Below are 15,527 nucleotides of genomic sequence, written 5' to 3'. Positions count from 1 at the left end.
TACAAATAAGTTCAGTAAGAGTGTTCACCATTCATTTTTTCATTCATTCATTTTTAATAAAATGGAGGATAACTATTCTGAAATAGGAAGTAGAAAAGTGAGCCACTATAACACCTTGTCTTCAGACATGCTACAAGGCAGATTAATTTTAAGAAAGAGTACTTTTAGAATTTAGGAAATGAGAAGTTGATTCTCTTAAAAATGTAAGACATGGAACCTGTTCTCCAAGGTTGGAAACAGAAAATCCACGTATGGAATCTCAATCTCCAAGCATAGAACTTGACACTCCTATATGAAATATGGACTTTCAAGCATTGATTTAGGTTTTTTCAGGTCTAGTATTACCTCTCCAAGCATATAATCTGATTTAGGTCCAATTTTACCTTCCCAAGCATATAATCTGATCCTCTACATGATAACACACTGAACAGGGAAGGGACTTAGATCTCCCAGCATAGAACTTTGTTCTCTAAGCATGAAAACCTATAAAGCAGGTATAAAATATGTCCCGTCAAAGTCCTGCCCATCTGCCGCCACCCACTTCAGACACAGAATATCCTGTCATGGATAAAAATGATCTGGTACAGAAGGCCAAACTGGCCAAGCAGACTGAGCGATGTGATGATATGGCAGCCTGCATGAAGTCTGCAACTGAGCCAGGAGCCGAATTAGCCATTGAGGAGAGGATTCTTCTCTCAGTTGCTTGTAAAAATGTTGTAGGAGCCCATAGGTCATCTTGGAGGGTCCTCTCAAGTACTGAGCAAAAGATGGAAGGTGCTGAGAAAAAAACAGAAGATGACTCAAGAATACAGAGAGAAAATAGAGACCAAGCTAGGACATATCTGCAATGATGTACTGTTACTTTTGGAAGAGTTCTTTTCAAAAATTAATTTATTTTAATTGGAGGATAATTACTTTACAATATTGTGATGGTTTTGCCATATATCAACGTGAATGTGCCACAGGCATACATCTGTCCCCACCATCCTGAACTCCCCTCCCGTCTCCCTCCCCACCCTATCCCTCTGGTTTGTCCCAGAGCACTAACTTTGTGTGCCCTGCCTCATGCATTGAACTTGCATGGGTGATCTATTTTACATGTGTTTCAATGCTTTTCTCTCAAATTATCCCACCCTCGCCTTTCCCCACGGAGTCCAAGTCTGTTCTTTACATCTGTGTTTCCTTTGCTGCCCTGCCTGTAGGATCATCGGTACCATCTTTCTAAATTCCATATACACATATATGAGTAGCTGCTGCTGCTGCTAAGTCGCTTCAGTCGTGTCCGACTCTGTGTGACCCCATAGACGGCAGCGCATTAGGCTCCTCTGTTCCTGGGATTCTCCAGGCAAGAACACTGGAGTGGGTTGCCATTTCCTTCTTCAATGCGTGAAAGTGAAAGTGAAGTCGCTCAGTCGTCCCCAACTCTTAGTGACCGCATGGACTGCAGCCCACCAGTCTCCTCTGTCCATGGGATTTTCCAGGCAAGAGTACTGAAGTGGGGTGCCATTGCCTTCTTCGATACATATGCGTTAATATACAGTATTTGTCTTTCTCTTTCTGACTTACTTCACTTTGTAATAGGCTCCAGGTTCATTCACCTCATTAGAACTGACTCAAATGTGTTTCTTTTTATAGCTGAGTAATCTTCCATTGTGTATGTGTGCTACAGCTTTCTTATGCATTCATCTGCGGATGGACATCTAGGTTGCTTCCATGTCCTAGCTATTGTATATAGTGCTGCAGTGAACACTGGGGTTCATGTGTCTCTTTCGATTCTGGTTTCCTTGGGGTGTACACCCAGCAGTGTGATTGTTGGGTTGTATGGCAGTTCTATTCCCGGTTTTTAAAGAAATCTCTACACTGTTCTCCATAGCAGCTGGACCAGTTTGCATTTCCACCAACAGTGTAAGAGGGTTCCTTTTCTCTACACCTTCTCTAGCATTTCTTATTTATAGATGTTTTTTGATGATGGCCATTCTGCCCAATGTGGGGTGATAACCGCATTGTGGTTTTGATTTGCATTTCTCTAATGAGTGATGTTGAGCATCTTTTCATGTGTTTATTAGCATCTGTATGTTCTCTTTGGATAAATGTCTGTTTAGGTCTTTTATCCACTTTTTGATTGGGTTGTTTTTCTGGTATTGAGCTGCATGAGCTGCTTGTATATTTTGGAGATTAATTCTTTGTCAGTTGTTTTGTTTGCTATTATTTTCTCCCATTCTCAGGACTGTTTTTTCACCTTGCTTATAGTTTCCTTCATTCTGCAAAAGCTCTTAAATTTAGTGAAGTTTCTCAGTCATGTCCGACTCTTTGCAACCCCATGGACTATAGCCTACCAGGCTCCTCCGTCCTTGGGATTTTCCAGGCAAGACTACTGGAGTGGGTTGCCATTTAATTAGGTCCCATTTGTTTACTTTTGTTTTTATTGGAAGAGTTCTTGATCCCCAGTGCTTCACAAGCAGAGAGCAAAGTCTTCTGTTTGAAAATAAAACAAGACTACTACCGTTCCTTGGTTGAGGTTGCTGCTGGTGATGACAAGAAAGGGATTGTGAATCAGTCACGGCAAGCATACCGAGAAGCTTTTGAAATCAGCTAAAAGAAAATGCAACCAACACATCCTATCAGATTGGGTCTGGCCCTTAACTTTTTTGTTTTGTATGATGAGATTTTCAACTTCCTGAGAAAGCCTGCTTTCTTGCAAAGACAGCATTTGGTGAAGACATTGCTGAACTTGGTGCATTCAATGAAGAGTCATACAAAGATGGCATGCTAATAGTGCAGCTACTGGGAGACAACTTGACATGGTGGACATCGGATACCCAAGGAGACAAAGTGAAGCAGGAGAAGGAGGGGGAAAATAACCGGACTTCTAACACTGTCTGCCTCACTCCGAAATTTACACAGTGGACCATTTGTCATCTGTGCTGTCCCACAAATAGTTTTTTGCTTATGATTTATGACAGGTTTATGCTACTTCTATATGAATTTCCCATGTGATTTTTTATGTTTAATATTAAGGGAATAGAGCCAGTTAACATTTAGGGAGAGTTACCTGTTTTCATCTTGAAGTGGTCAATATGGGGATGTGGAATTTTTATACAAGTCATAAATATTTGGCACAGTACTTTTGGTACATTGTGGCTTCACAAGGGCCAGTGTTAAAACTGTTTCCATGTCTAAGCAAAGAAAACTGCCTATATATTGGTTTGTCCTGGTGGAGAATAGAAGGGCTAATTGGTTCCAGTCACAGATATAGTTGTGGGTACTTTTAGGTTTGGAGCACTCACAAGGCTATAGTAGAAGTGGCTATCCCATGGATATTGCACGTTAGACTATGTGTTATGTGTGGAATAGTCAGTGTCAGCGTGCACACCGTTGACTACAGCTACAGAAGTGTTCCTCTGGTTGTGACCCAGTTTACTCTGCATAAGGGCAGGAACGGTTCACGTTCCATTATTTGTAGAATTACCTGCTATTTGCTTGCATTATTTTTGCTACACTCTTTATTTTCATTTAAATATATCAGCAACCTAAGAAGAAATGTACAAGCAAAGATGGAGTAAAAGTAAATTGCTTGATATCTGTTACTTCATGGATATCAAGTGCAGCAGTGAAACAAAACAAAAAAAAAACCCATGTATTTAACTATCTTTTTAAGATTTTTTTTTTTTGCTTTTATGGGTTTTTTTTTTTAATACTTGCCTAACATGCATGTGCCATAAAAATAGTTAACAGGGAAATAACTTGAGATGATGGCCAGCTTTTTTAATGTCTTGTGAGATTTTCATGAACAATCCAAGCATAATTACTAAGAACATGTGTATTAAGTTCATGTAAGTGGAATAAAAGTTTTATGAATGGAAAAAAATATGTCCCTTCAAACATGGAACATGGCTTTCCAACTATGGGATTAAGCTCTCCAAACATGGAATATCTCTCCAGGTGTGAATCCTGCTTCTCCAGGCATAAAATACTATGTATGTGGGTCCCAATGTCCAAGGATGGAAGCTGGTGCTCCATGTATGGAATATCACTGCCCTGCAATCATGGATCCTGGTATCCCACATAGGACTCTATCCCTAAAACGTATAGAAGTGGCATAGCACACAATAGGTGGAATCTCAGTCTTCCAGTGCAGAATGTGGCTTTATAAGTGTGGAATCTGGCACTCCAGACATTAAGTCCAGTGTTTCAGTCATAGAAGTTGGCTGCCTAAGACATGGAACCTGGTCACCCAGGCATGGCATGGAAGTTGGCATTCTAAGTACAGAATCACAATATCCCAAAATGGAGCCTGATATTCCATGAAAGGAATCTCAAACTCTAAACATGGAATAGTCCCCAAAGCATGGAACATAACAGTGTATGAAATCTCGAATTGCAAGTATTAATTTATGTGTGGTGGTGGTGGTGGTTTAGTCACTAAGTCATTGTCTGACTCTTGTGATCCCATGGACTGTGATCCCATCCCTGCCAGGCTCCTCTGTCTGTGGGATTCTCCAGGCAAGAATCCTGGAGTAGGTTACCATTTCCTTCTCCAGGGTATCTTCCTGACCCAGGAATCGAACCCAAGTCTCGTGCATTGCAGGCAGATTCTGCCTGTCCAGTCATACACTGTGTTCGTCCACAAGACCCAAGCCTGCTGACATGGAACTTGGGCCTCTAGGCATGAAACCTAAACATCTAAGCATGAACAATTGCCCTCCTGGTATAGAATGTGCCCTTCAAGCATGGAACCTGGCCCTCCAACGTGGATTCTGAATTCCATCCCTGAAGACTCTCTCCAGCTGTGAGCCTGCCACTCTAGTGGTAAAATCAGGCACTCCGGGGGCTGGAACCTCTACTTTTATATGTGGACCCTGACACACATAAACACTGCCCTACTAGGCCTGTAACCTGGCACACTAGACATAGAACCAAAGCTCCTATGTTCTGCGTCAGGACATGTGGTCATGGAAGGAGGCCTTTCAAGCATGCCAAAAATTACTAAGGTGAAAAGTGAAAGTCTCTCAGCCATATCCAACTCTTTGTGACCCCATGGACTGACTATACAGTCTGTGGAATTCTCCAGGCCAGAATACTGGAGTGGGTAGCCTATCCCTTCTCCAGAGATCTTCCCGACCCAGGAATCAAACTGGGGTCTCCTGAATTGTAGGCGGATTCTTTACCAACTGAGCTATCAGGGAAACCCCCCATAAATTGCTAAACTGTGTAATATCATTCCCTCTATAACCTGGCTTTCTGTGGCATTCAGGTAGAACTTGAATGTCATCCAGCCTAGCAGGTATTGAACCTAGTCATCTAGGCCTTGAATCTTAACTTTTCAAGTCTGGAATCTCAGCCTCTGAGCATGGAGCCTGCACTACTAGAACTGAATTTGGCACTTTATGTATACAGAACACATGATGGTTAACTTTTTGTGTTAACCTGTCTGGCTGCAGAGTGCCCAGATCAAACATTATTTCTGGATATGTCTCCGAAGTTATCTCCAGATGAATCCATGAATTTAGTTAAGCAGACTGCCCTCCCTAATGTGAGTGGCATCATCCAATCTGTTGAGGGCCTAAATATAATAAAAAATGAAGAAAGAGGAAGTCATCCCTTTCCTCTCAACTCACTGCTTGAAATGGGAATTCTTATCTCTTCTCCTGTCCTCAGATTGGGATTTACATCTTTGGCTCCTTGGTTCTTGGACCTTCAGACTCAGACTGAATTATACCACTTACTTTTCTGGATCTCTAAATTGCAGATGGCCAATCATGGGACTACTTAACCTCCATAAGTGCATCAGCCAATTCCCCATAATAAATCTCATATACATCTATGTTATGTATGCATATCTGATAAAATTCCATTTTCTGGTTCTGTTTCTCTGGACAACCCTAATACAGATTTTAAAATCAAGTGTTTTCTAGAAAAACAGAATTTTAAGGATGAGTTTTCTGACCTGGTTCTGAGATTTCTAGAATTGACTCTCTGATAAGAATAAAGATGCTGAAGACACTAATAACTCTATTTCCTGTAGTAAACAGAGTACCGAGAGTCCACAGTGTGAACAATTTATAGAGATATGCAAAATACCTGCATATCTAATTAACCATCTGTAAGAAGCAAGGGACTGGTGACTCCATATATGATACTTACTCATTTTTGCTTTTTATTGAAGTATAATTTATGTACAATATTGTGTTAATTTCAGCTGTACAGCCAAGTGATTCAGTTATACATATGTAGATACTTTTTCAGATTCTTTTCCATTACAGGTTATTACAAGATATTGAATATAGTCCCCTCTACTTTATAGTAGGTCCTTGTTGGTTATCTATTTTAATATAATTGTATGTTTGTTAATCCCAAATCCCTAATGTAGCCCTCTCCCTCCCCTTTCCCCTTCAGAAACCAGAAGTTTGTTTTCTGTGTCTGTGAGTCAGTTTCTGTTTTGTAAATAAGTTCATTTGTATCATATTTTTAGATTCCAGGTATAAGTGATATTATATATTTTTGTCTTTGTCTGATTTACTTCACTGAGTATGATAATCTCTAGGTCTGTCCATGTTGCTGCAAATGGCATTATTTTATTCTTTTTTATAAGTGAGTAATATTCTGTTGTATATATGTATCACATGTTCTTTATTCATCTGTTGATGGACATTTAAATTGCTTCAGTGTCTTGGCTATTGTAAAGAGCACTGCTATGAACATTGGGCTGCATGTATCTTTTCAAATAAGAGTTTTCGTCTTTTCTGGATATATGCTGAGGAGTGGAATTGGTGGATCATACTGTAACATTTTTAATTTGTTAAGGAACTTCCATGCTGTTCTCCATGCTGCTGCTGCTGAGTCGCTTCAGTCGTGTCCGACTGTGTGCGACCCCATAGACGGCAGCCCACCAGGCTCCCCCATCCCTGGGGTTCTCTAGGCAAGAACACTGGAGTGGGTTGCCATTTCCTTCTCCAATGCATGAAAGGGAAAAGTCAAAGTGAAGTCGCTCAGTCGAGCCCGACTCTTAGCGACCCCATGGACTGCAGCCTACCAGGCTCCTCCATCCGTGGGATTTTCCAGGCAAGAGTACTGGAGTGGGATGCCATTGCCTTCTCCAGCTGTTCTCCATAGCGTCTACCAATTTACATTCCCACCAACAGTATAGAGGGGTTCCCTTTTCTGCACACCCTATCCAGCATTTATTATTTATAGACTTTTTGATGGTGGCCATTCTGACCAGTATGAGGTGATACCTCTTGTAGTTTGGACTTGTATTTCTCTAGTAGTTAGCAACACTGAGCATCTTTAACATGACAGTGATGTTGGCTATCTGTATGTCCTTTTGAGAAATGTCTATTTAGGACTTCTCCTCATTTTTTTTTTTTATATTGAGTTGTATAAGCTGTCTGTATAGATTGGTTCCATCATTTACAAATATTTTATCCCATTATGTAGGTTGTCTCTTCATTTTGTTTATGGTTTCTTTTGTTGTGCAAAAACTTATAAGGTTGATTAGGTCCCATTTATTTTTGCTTTTATTCCTTTGGCCTTGTGAGATTGACCTAAGAACATGTTATTACAGTTTATGTCAGAGACTGTTTTGCCTATGTTCTCTTTGAGGAATTTATGGTGTCATGTCTTATATTTGATTTTTTGAGCCACTTTTAATTTACTTTTGTGTATGGTATGAGGGAGTGTTCTAACTTCATTGACTTACATGTGGCTGTTTGGGTTTCCAAACACCACTTGCTGAAGAGACTGCCTTTTTTCTTTGTCAAAGATTAAATGACCATGTGTGGGTTTATTTCTGGGCTCTCCATTCTGCTCCAATCATCAGTATGTCTACTTTCGTGGCAGTACCATGCTGTTTTGATTACTGTAGCTTTGTAGACATTCTCTGAAGTCTCCAGCTTTGTTTATCCCCCTCAGGATTGCTTTGGCAATTCTGGGTCTTTTGTGGTTCCATATTAATTTTAGGATTATTTGTTCTAGTTCTGTGAAAAATGTTATGGGTAATTTGATAAGGATCACATTAAATTTGTGGGTTGCTTTGGGTAGAATTGCCATCATAATATTAATTCTCCCAATTCAAGAGCATTAGTTATTTTTCCATCATCTTTAATTTCCTTTATCAATATTTTACAGTTCTCTGTGTATAAGTCTTTCACTTTCTTGATCAGGTTTATTCCTAGATATTTTATCTTTTTTTTGATGTGATCTTAAATGAGACTTTAAAAATTTCCTGTTTCTAATATTTCATTGTTAGGGTAAAGAAATGCAGCAAATTTCTGTATGTTAATCTTGTATCCTGCTACTGTACTCAGAGAAGGCAATGACACCCCACTCCAGTACTCTCGCTTGGAAAATCCCATGGGCGGAGGAGCCTGGTAGGCTGCAGTCCATGGGGTCGTGAAGAGTCAGACACGACTGAGCGACTTCACTTTCCCTTTTCCCTTTCATGCATTGGAGAAAGAAATGGCAACCCATTCCAGTGTTCTTGCCTGGAGAATCCCAGGGACGGGGGAGCCTGGTGGGCTGCCATCTATGGGGTCACACAGAGTCGGACACGACTGAAGCGACTTAGCAGCAGGTACTGTGCAAAATTCATTTATCAGTTTTAACAGTTTTTTGTGGAGTCTTTAGGATATTATTTATAGAGTATCATGTTATCTGCATATGATGACAATTTCACCACTTATCTTCCTATTTGGATACCTTTATTTCTTTTTCTTGCCTGATTATTGTGGCTAGGACTTCTAACACTGTATTGGAAAGAAGTGGTGAGAGTGGGCAACCTTGTCTCATTCCAGAATTTAGCTGAGAAGGCTTTCAGCTTTTCACTGTGGAGTATTAGCTTGGCTGTGGGTTTGTCATAAATGGCTTTTGTTATGTTGAAATGTGTTCTTTATACCCACTTTGGTGGGAGGGTTTTTTTTTTTTTATCATGAAAGGATATTGAACTTTATCAAATGTTTTTTCTGCACCTACTGAGATGATCATTTGATTTTTGTCTTTCCTTTTGTTGATGTGGCATATATGATACTTTTGAACATTTTTTGAAAACTAAAGAATATAATTACATTGGTTGGTTGCTCTTAATGTTGCTGCACAGAGTAGTGAAAGAAAAGCTGAGCTCAGGGATTCAAATTCCCAGCTCAAGCATCATATAAATGACTGAAGAGCTTCTATATGTGTTCTCAAAGAGATCCTTATCTCCTGTAGCCACAGGACTGTAATTGCTGAAAATCAGACATGGAAAATCATCCTGAGACTGGCTGAGCTATAGTGCCAGTCAAACTCCCAGTCTCACAGGATATCTACTGTTAAAGTGAAGGTTTTGGTTAGGAAGATATGGGATTGTATAAACTGTAATTGAAGTTTATGGAAAGGTTCTTATGAAGGTGAGGACATTGAGAAAGTTGGTTCTACATGCATGGGACCTGGTCTGCCAGGCACTCCATCCATAAAATCTGGACTTTGAGGCATTGATTTACTTCTCATAGATGTGAACTTTCCCTTATGCATATAATCTGGTCCTCCAAGTGAAACCTGGGCCTATAGACATGGAATTTGGCTTTCTAGGTGTGGAATCTGACTTTAGGCTTGCAAAGTGTTTCCTGATATGGATCCCACTTCTCTAGGCATAGAACCTGGTTCTCTGGTTGTGGAACCTGGGCTTCTATATGTATACTTTAGCCTTCTATATATGGAATTAGGCCTTCTGGGCATGACATGAAGATGAAACATCTCTTTCCAAGTTTGCTACTCAGCTTTCTGGGGGGTGAACCCAGAATCTCATGGAATGTCATCTAGCCCACAAATGAGATGATTCAGGCTCACAATTAAGTGATTTTTCCCAAGTTTAAACAATTGATTTTCACTAGCTTAGGGGCTGGAATCTAGGACTCCTACTTTTCAGCCAGTGCTCACTGCATAGAACAATTTCTGCTTATCTCTCCTCTCTCCCCAGAGAAGAAAGAGAACCAGCAAGAGTCAGACTCTGCCCTGTCTGCCTCCATGCCCAACAGCACTGAACTTTACCACCTGCATTTCAGGCAAAGAGAGAATCAGACAAGATGGTCACTGAGATCAGGCCAGCCCTGGCGTTCTGTTCTCTGCTTCTGTTTCGTGATTTCTATTCTAGGGGCTTCTCCTTGTCTTCAAGCTGTGTGAAGCCCAATCAGTGCGGGGCAGACTGGGCCATCTGAGCAAGGAGCAACCAGAAGATTCACTTTGACCTACCTTGACCCATCCTCCCTCCTGTTGTTTCCTCCATTATTTCAGGAGGGAAGAAAGAAAGATGTTTTTTATTTGGTTGAAGTTTCCCAATCAACTCCAAAAATAAAATACCATTTTAACAGTTCTTGACTTTGGAAGTTAGCCTGGGATGCCTCACAATCCACCTCTGTCCAAAGGCCTGACTTTGTTCTCCACTTTACACCTCTTGTCTGCACCCCTTCTTTCTGTTTGGATGGGGTTGGTTGCCCAGGGGTTCAGATCTGGTTGCTGCCTGGTTCTGAGCAGAGGAGAGTGTTAGAGCCAGTCGACTAACCTAGGAGTGGAGGGAATCTTTAGAGTATCTTCTATCCTTTCATTCAAGAGCCACCACTTTGAGCTCTTTGCCCTTCCTCTATCTGAAAAATAAATATCTAGAAGTTTGTCTTGATTTTTCAATTTTAGATTTTATATACTTATTTCCAGCCATGGTAGATAAGTCTTTCACACATTTAGGGGTGCTGAGATCCTCTTCCATCTACCCAGTATAGTGTTTAGACTTTTATGACCTTGAAATTCTGTTGACCCCAGAATATGTAGTATGTCTGATTACATCGCTTTTCTTTTCTAGATTTTCTCCATAGAGTTTCCATATTTCTTTCTTTTTTCTTGTTCTGTTTGTTTTGATTCTCACCTCACCTCTTTTTAAAAAACTTTGATTTTTCTAATAAACAGAATTTGCCTGGAGTCACAAATAGGTTCTTTGTATATGTGTGTGACTCATCTGTTTGATTGCTTTTTAAATTGAAGTATAGTTGATTTCAATGCTGTGTTAGTTTACAAGGTTCTGTTAGACTCAGATATCTGAGTCTAACCTTTCAGCATACTGGAACTAATACAACTATATATATTCTTTTTCAGATTCTTTTCTTTATAGGCTATTATTAAGACATTGAGTATAGTTCTCTCTGCTATACAGTAGGTCCTTGTTGGTTATCTACTTTACATATAATAGGGTGTATATTGAAGAAGGAAATGGCAACCCACTCCAGTATTCTTGCCTAGAGAATCCCATGGTCAGAGGAGCCTGGCAGGATGCAGTCTATGGGATCACAAAAGTCAGACACGACTTAGCGACTAAACCACCACCACCAGGGTGTATATATTAATTCCAAACTCCTAATTTATCCCCCCCACTTCCCCATTGGTAACCATGTTTGTTTTCTATATCTGTGACCCTAGTTTTGTTTTGTAAATATGTTCATTTGTATCATTTTTTTAGATCCCACATATAAGCAGTATCATTTCATCTCATTTTTTTCCTCTCCAAATCTTCATCTCCTTATCTATTCTCTCAGGCACCTTTCTTCTCAAGGATCTTCCATGCAGAGTCCGCTGTCAAGGAAACACATTACTGTGTTTGAAAAACAGTCCTGCCTACTGATAGCCAGGGCTGCTTGAGTGAATTCAATAAATCTTTATCATTTCTTTCCATAGTCATGTGTTGAGGGTTTACTATGTGACAGGTGTTAATAATGCAGATATAAGTAAAATACAGAGTAGTAAATGGCAACCTGCTCCAGCATTCTTGCTTGGAAAATCCTGTGGACAGAGGACCCTGGAGGGCTACAATCCATGGAGATACAAAGAGTTGGACACGACTCCTTGGGCCAAAGTAGTGACTTTATCTCTTTCTCTTGCCTGGGGCAGGGTCTCTCTTATACTCAGTACCTTCAGTAAATGTTTATTGAGTACATGATGGGGACACATTTATCAGTCCCATTTTTGCTCATTTCACCCCTATTCTGCTTTCCTTAGGTCCCAGACAAGCTGCACCCCTAGCAAAAGTCCTTTCTCCCAGAGCTACTTCCAAGGTTGTCAGAGTACTGGGAACTAGGATAGAATGGCAAATGGGAGCCTGCACATCCATCCCATCTCCCCATCCATGAAGCCTGAGACAGTCCTTCTCCTCTGAGCCTTTGTTTCACTGACTATAAAACTAGGAAGCAAAGTCTCCCTTCTCTTCTCCTTTGTGTGCAGTTTAGGACAGGGTGGAAGTTCTTGGCCATGCAGAGCTGCATGAAGCATATTCGTTTACTCTTTAGAAGGATTTAGTTTCAGCTCACATGTACTCTGCCATTATTTTTCAGTGACAAAGGGTGTATGCATGCTCCCCTTCTCTTGCCCTGAGGATGTCCACACCTGCTCACGCAGGACAGCCTTTGCCCCCGCTGCCACCCTCCCTCCTCAGGTCTCTGGTTACCTGCCAGAACCATTAATCTAACTCTCCATCTGGGCAATAGATTAAAAAAACCCCACATAATGCAAGGGGCCACTGCAGATGGCCATGCACCTGGGACTCCCGAGTGCTGAGCCACAGGGCCTGGCTTTGGACTTCCCTGCCTGGCTGGCAGTCCTGGAAGCCCCAGCTCATCTAGCAGGGAACTGCAAAGTCGGCCCCTCATTAGAACAACCTCCAGCCCAAGTCCGCTCAGAGAAGAGGTGGGAGGTGTTAAACTGATGTGTGTTACTTAATATCTGCTGAATCAGCCCACACAGGGCACAAAGAGGACCTCAGCTCTGGTGATCAACATCCTCTCCCCTCACTCAGCATGGCTGGCTCCTAGTTTTTCAAGCTTTGGCTTCAACATCAGTAACTTTTCTGTCCAAGATCATTCCCCTTTGCATGCCCTTATTCTCTCTTACTCCTAAAAACTTGCTCTTAATCTCCAATTTATTTTTAATTGTACATTATTGGTGTGTATGCTTCTGTTCAGTCACTAAGTCGTGTCTGACTCTTGCGATCCCATGGACTGTAGCCTGCCAAATTCCTCTGTCCATGGGATTCTCCAGGCAAGAACACTGGAGAGAGTCACCATGCCCTCCTCCAGGGGATCTTCCTGACCCAGGGATTGAACCATCATCTCTTACGTCTCCTTCATTGGCAGGCAGGTTCTTTACCACTAGCGCCACCTACGCTATCAGTTCAGTTCAGTCGCTCAGTCGTGTCCGACTCTTTGCGATCCCATAAATCGCAGCACGCCAGGCCTCCCTGTCCATCACCAACTCCTGGAGTTCACTCAGACTCACGTCCATCGAGTCGGTGATGCCATCCAGCCATCTCATCCTCTGTCGTCCCCTTCTCCTCCTGCCCCCAATCCCTCCCAGCATCAGAGTCTTTTCCAATGAGTCAACTCTTTGCATGAGGTGGCCAAAGTACTGGAGTTTCAGCTTTAGCATCAGTCCTTCCAAAGAATACCCAGGACTGATCTCCTTCAGAATGGACGGGTTGTTTACGCTATGTTTCCCCCTAAATAGTAGCTCCTGGAGGGAGGGATTATGTCTGTTTTCATCAACCAGCCTCTGACACAATGCATGGTACACAGTAGTTGCTCTGCAAATATGTGTTGAATGTCATATGAACAAGTGTCAGAAAATGAGTTCAGGTCAGAGCACTTCGGGCCTTTTAGAACAGTGATCTCAAACTTTGTTGCGTGTTATAATCCCCTGAGGGCTTCCTTCATAGCTCAGTGGGGAAGAATCTGTCTACAATGTGGGAGATGCGGGAGAAGCAGGTTTGATCCCTGGGTGGGAAAGATCTCCTAGAAGAGGAAACGGCGACCCACTCCAGTATTCTTATCTGGAGAATCACACGGACAGTGGAGCCTGGTGGGCTATAATCTATGGGATCTCAGAGAGTCTGACATGACAGAAGTGACTGAACACAATCACCCGAGTGGGGATTAGAAAGCCCCATAGCTAACATCTGGGAGTGAGACCCACCCGCCAATTCGGTGTATAAAATTTTCAGGTGTTTTCAGCGTGTAGCCAAGACTCCAGTGCTTTAGAGCAGAGGCTCTTAAATGGAGTCTCGCAGCAGCAGCAGCAGCAGCAGCAGCTCTTGGGGACTTGTTTGCAGTGCGCATTCCCGGGCCCTCCCCAGATGCAGAGTGGGGACTGACGGGAGGGCCCAGCAACCTGCCTTTAATGAGCCCTTCAGAAACTCTGCTTCAGGCACTGCTTTAAATAGTGTTGTGCTGTCTCTGCTTACCTCATCTGGTCTCCTTTTGTGGGCACCACCAGTAGGAAAATGGGATGATCTTTAGTAGGGGGGGCCACCATCCCAGTTTTGGGAGAATGTCCCAGATTTACTGGAAATGCTCAGTCCTGGCAACCAGGGCAGGTGGCCCCTCATCTCTTTAGAACTTTTTAAAACTCAGACCCCAGATCCACCAGCCAAGTTGAATACAGTGTGATGAGTGCATTCATGACCTTTGATCCAATATCCATATAACAGCTCTCCTAAGTCTTGGGGATAGATACAAAGCCGTCAGATATACCGGTCTCCATGGCTCCCACTTCAGATATCTGCAAAAGCAAACACTGCTGGGCCTTACTCAGAGCCACCTCCCTGCGAGGTCTGCATGGACAATTGGCTTTGTGTTTTTTTAAGGAGTGCATCAAGACAGTTAAAATATTCTGAGAGACACACTATCACTTTCCTAGTCACATAAACAGTTTGGAAGAAAATGAAAACAGAACTTTCTGTCCAGTTCTTTTACAGGCAACAAAGCAATGACATTTGCAGGTTGCAAAAACCTCATCATGGAGTATCAGGCACTTCTTTTTTTCTTTTCTCTTTAAAATGTATTTACTTTCAAATTTTCCAGGTAGCTTGGTATGCAATAAAGAGCCCAGAAATTTGGCTTTAGGTTAAAATCACAAAGCTGGATCATCCAGCCTTCCCAACAAACCAAAATTTATGAATGAATTTACAACCTAAATTAATGAAATCAAAAGACACTTGCTCCTTGGAAGGAAAGCTATGACAAACCTAGACAGCATATTGAAAAGCAGAGATATCACTTTGCCAGCAAAGGTCCGTATAGTCAAAGCTATGGTTTTTTTCAGTAGTCATGTGAGAGCTGAATCATAAGGAAGACTGAATACTGAAGAACTGATATTTTCAAATTGTGGCGCTGGAGAAAACTCTTAAGAGTCCCTTGGACAGCAAGGAGATCAAACCAGTCAGTCTTAAAGGGAATCAACCCTGAATATTTATTGGAAGGACTGATGTTGAAGCTGAAGCGCCAATACTTTGGCCACCTGATGCGAAGAGCTGACTCACTGCAAAAGATCCCAATTGGGAAAGATGGAGGGCAGGAGGAGAAGAGGGCGGCAGAAGATGAAATTGTTAGATAGCATCGCTGACTCAATGGACATGATCTGAGCAGACTCCAGGAAGTAAAGGACAGCAGAGCTTGGTGTACTGCAGTTCATGGGGTCACAAACAGTCAGACACAACTTAGCTCATCTAACAGGGAACTGCA

The 15,527-nt window shown here is 41.9% G+C and overlaps 1 pseudogene; it reads left to right on the top strand.

Moving 5' to 3' along the window:
- Nucleotides 1–563: 563 nt before the first annotated feature.
- The window catches only part of LOC138090693 (14-3-3 protein zeta/delta-like), a 51,227-nt pseudogene continuing 36,263 nt past the window's right edge, over nucleotides 564–15,527 (top strand).

This window comes from Capricornis sumatraensis, chromosome 14 (genome assembly GCF_032405125.1).
Source record: "Capricornis sumatraensis isolate serow.1 chromosome 14, serow.2, whole genome shotgun sequence".
In the NCBI taxonomy this organism is placed as follows: domain Eukaryota; kingdom Metazoa; phylum Chordata; class Mammalia; order Artiodactyla; family Bovidae; genus Capricornis; species Capricornis sumatraensis.
The sequence above is the reverse complement of the archived record's forward strand: the minus strand, read 5'-3'. Positions and strand labels throughout refer to the sequence as shown.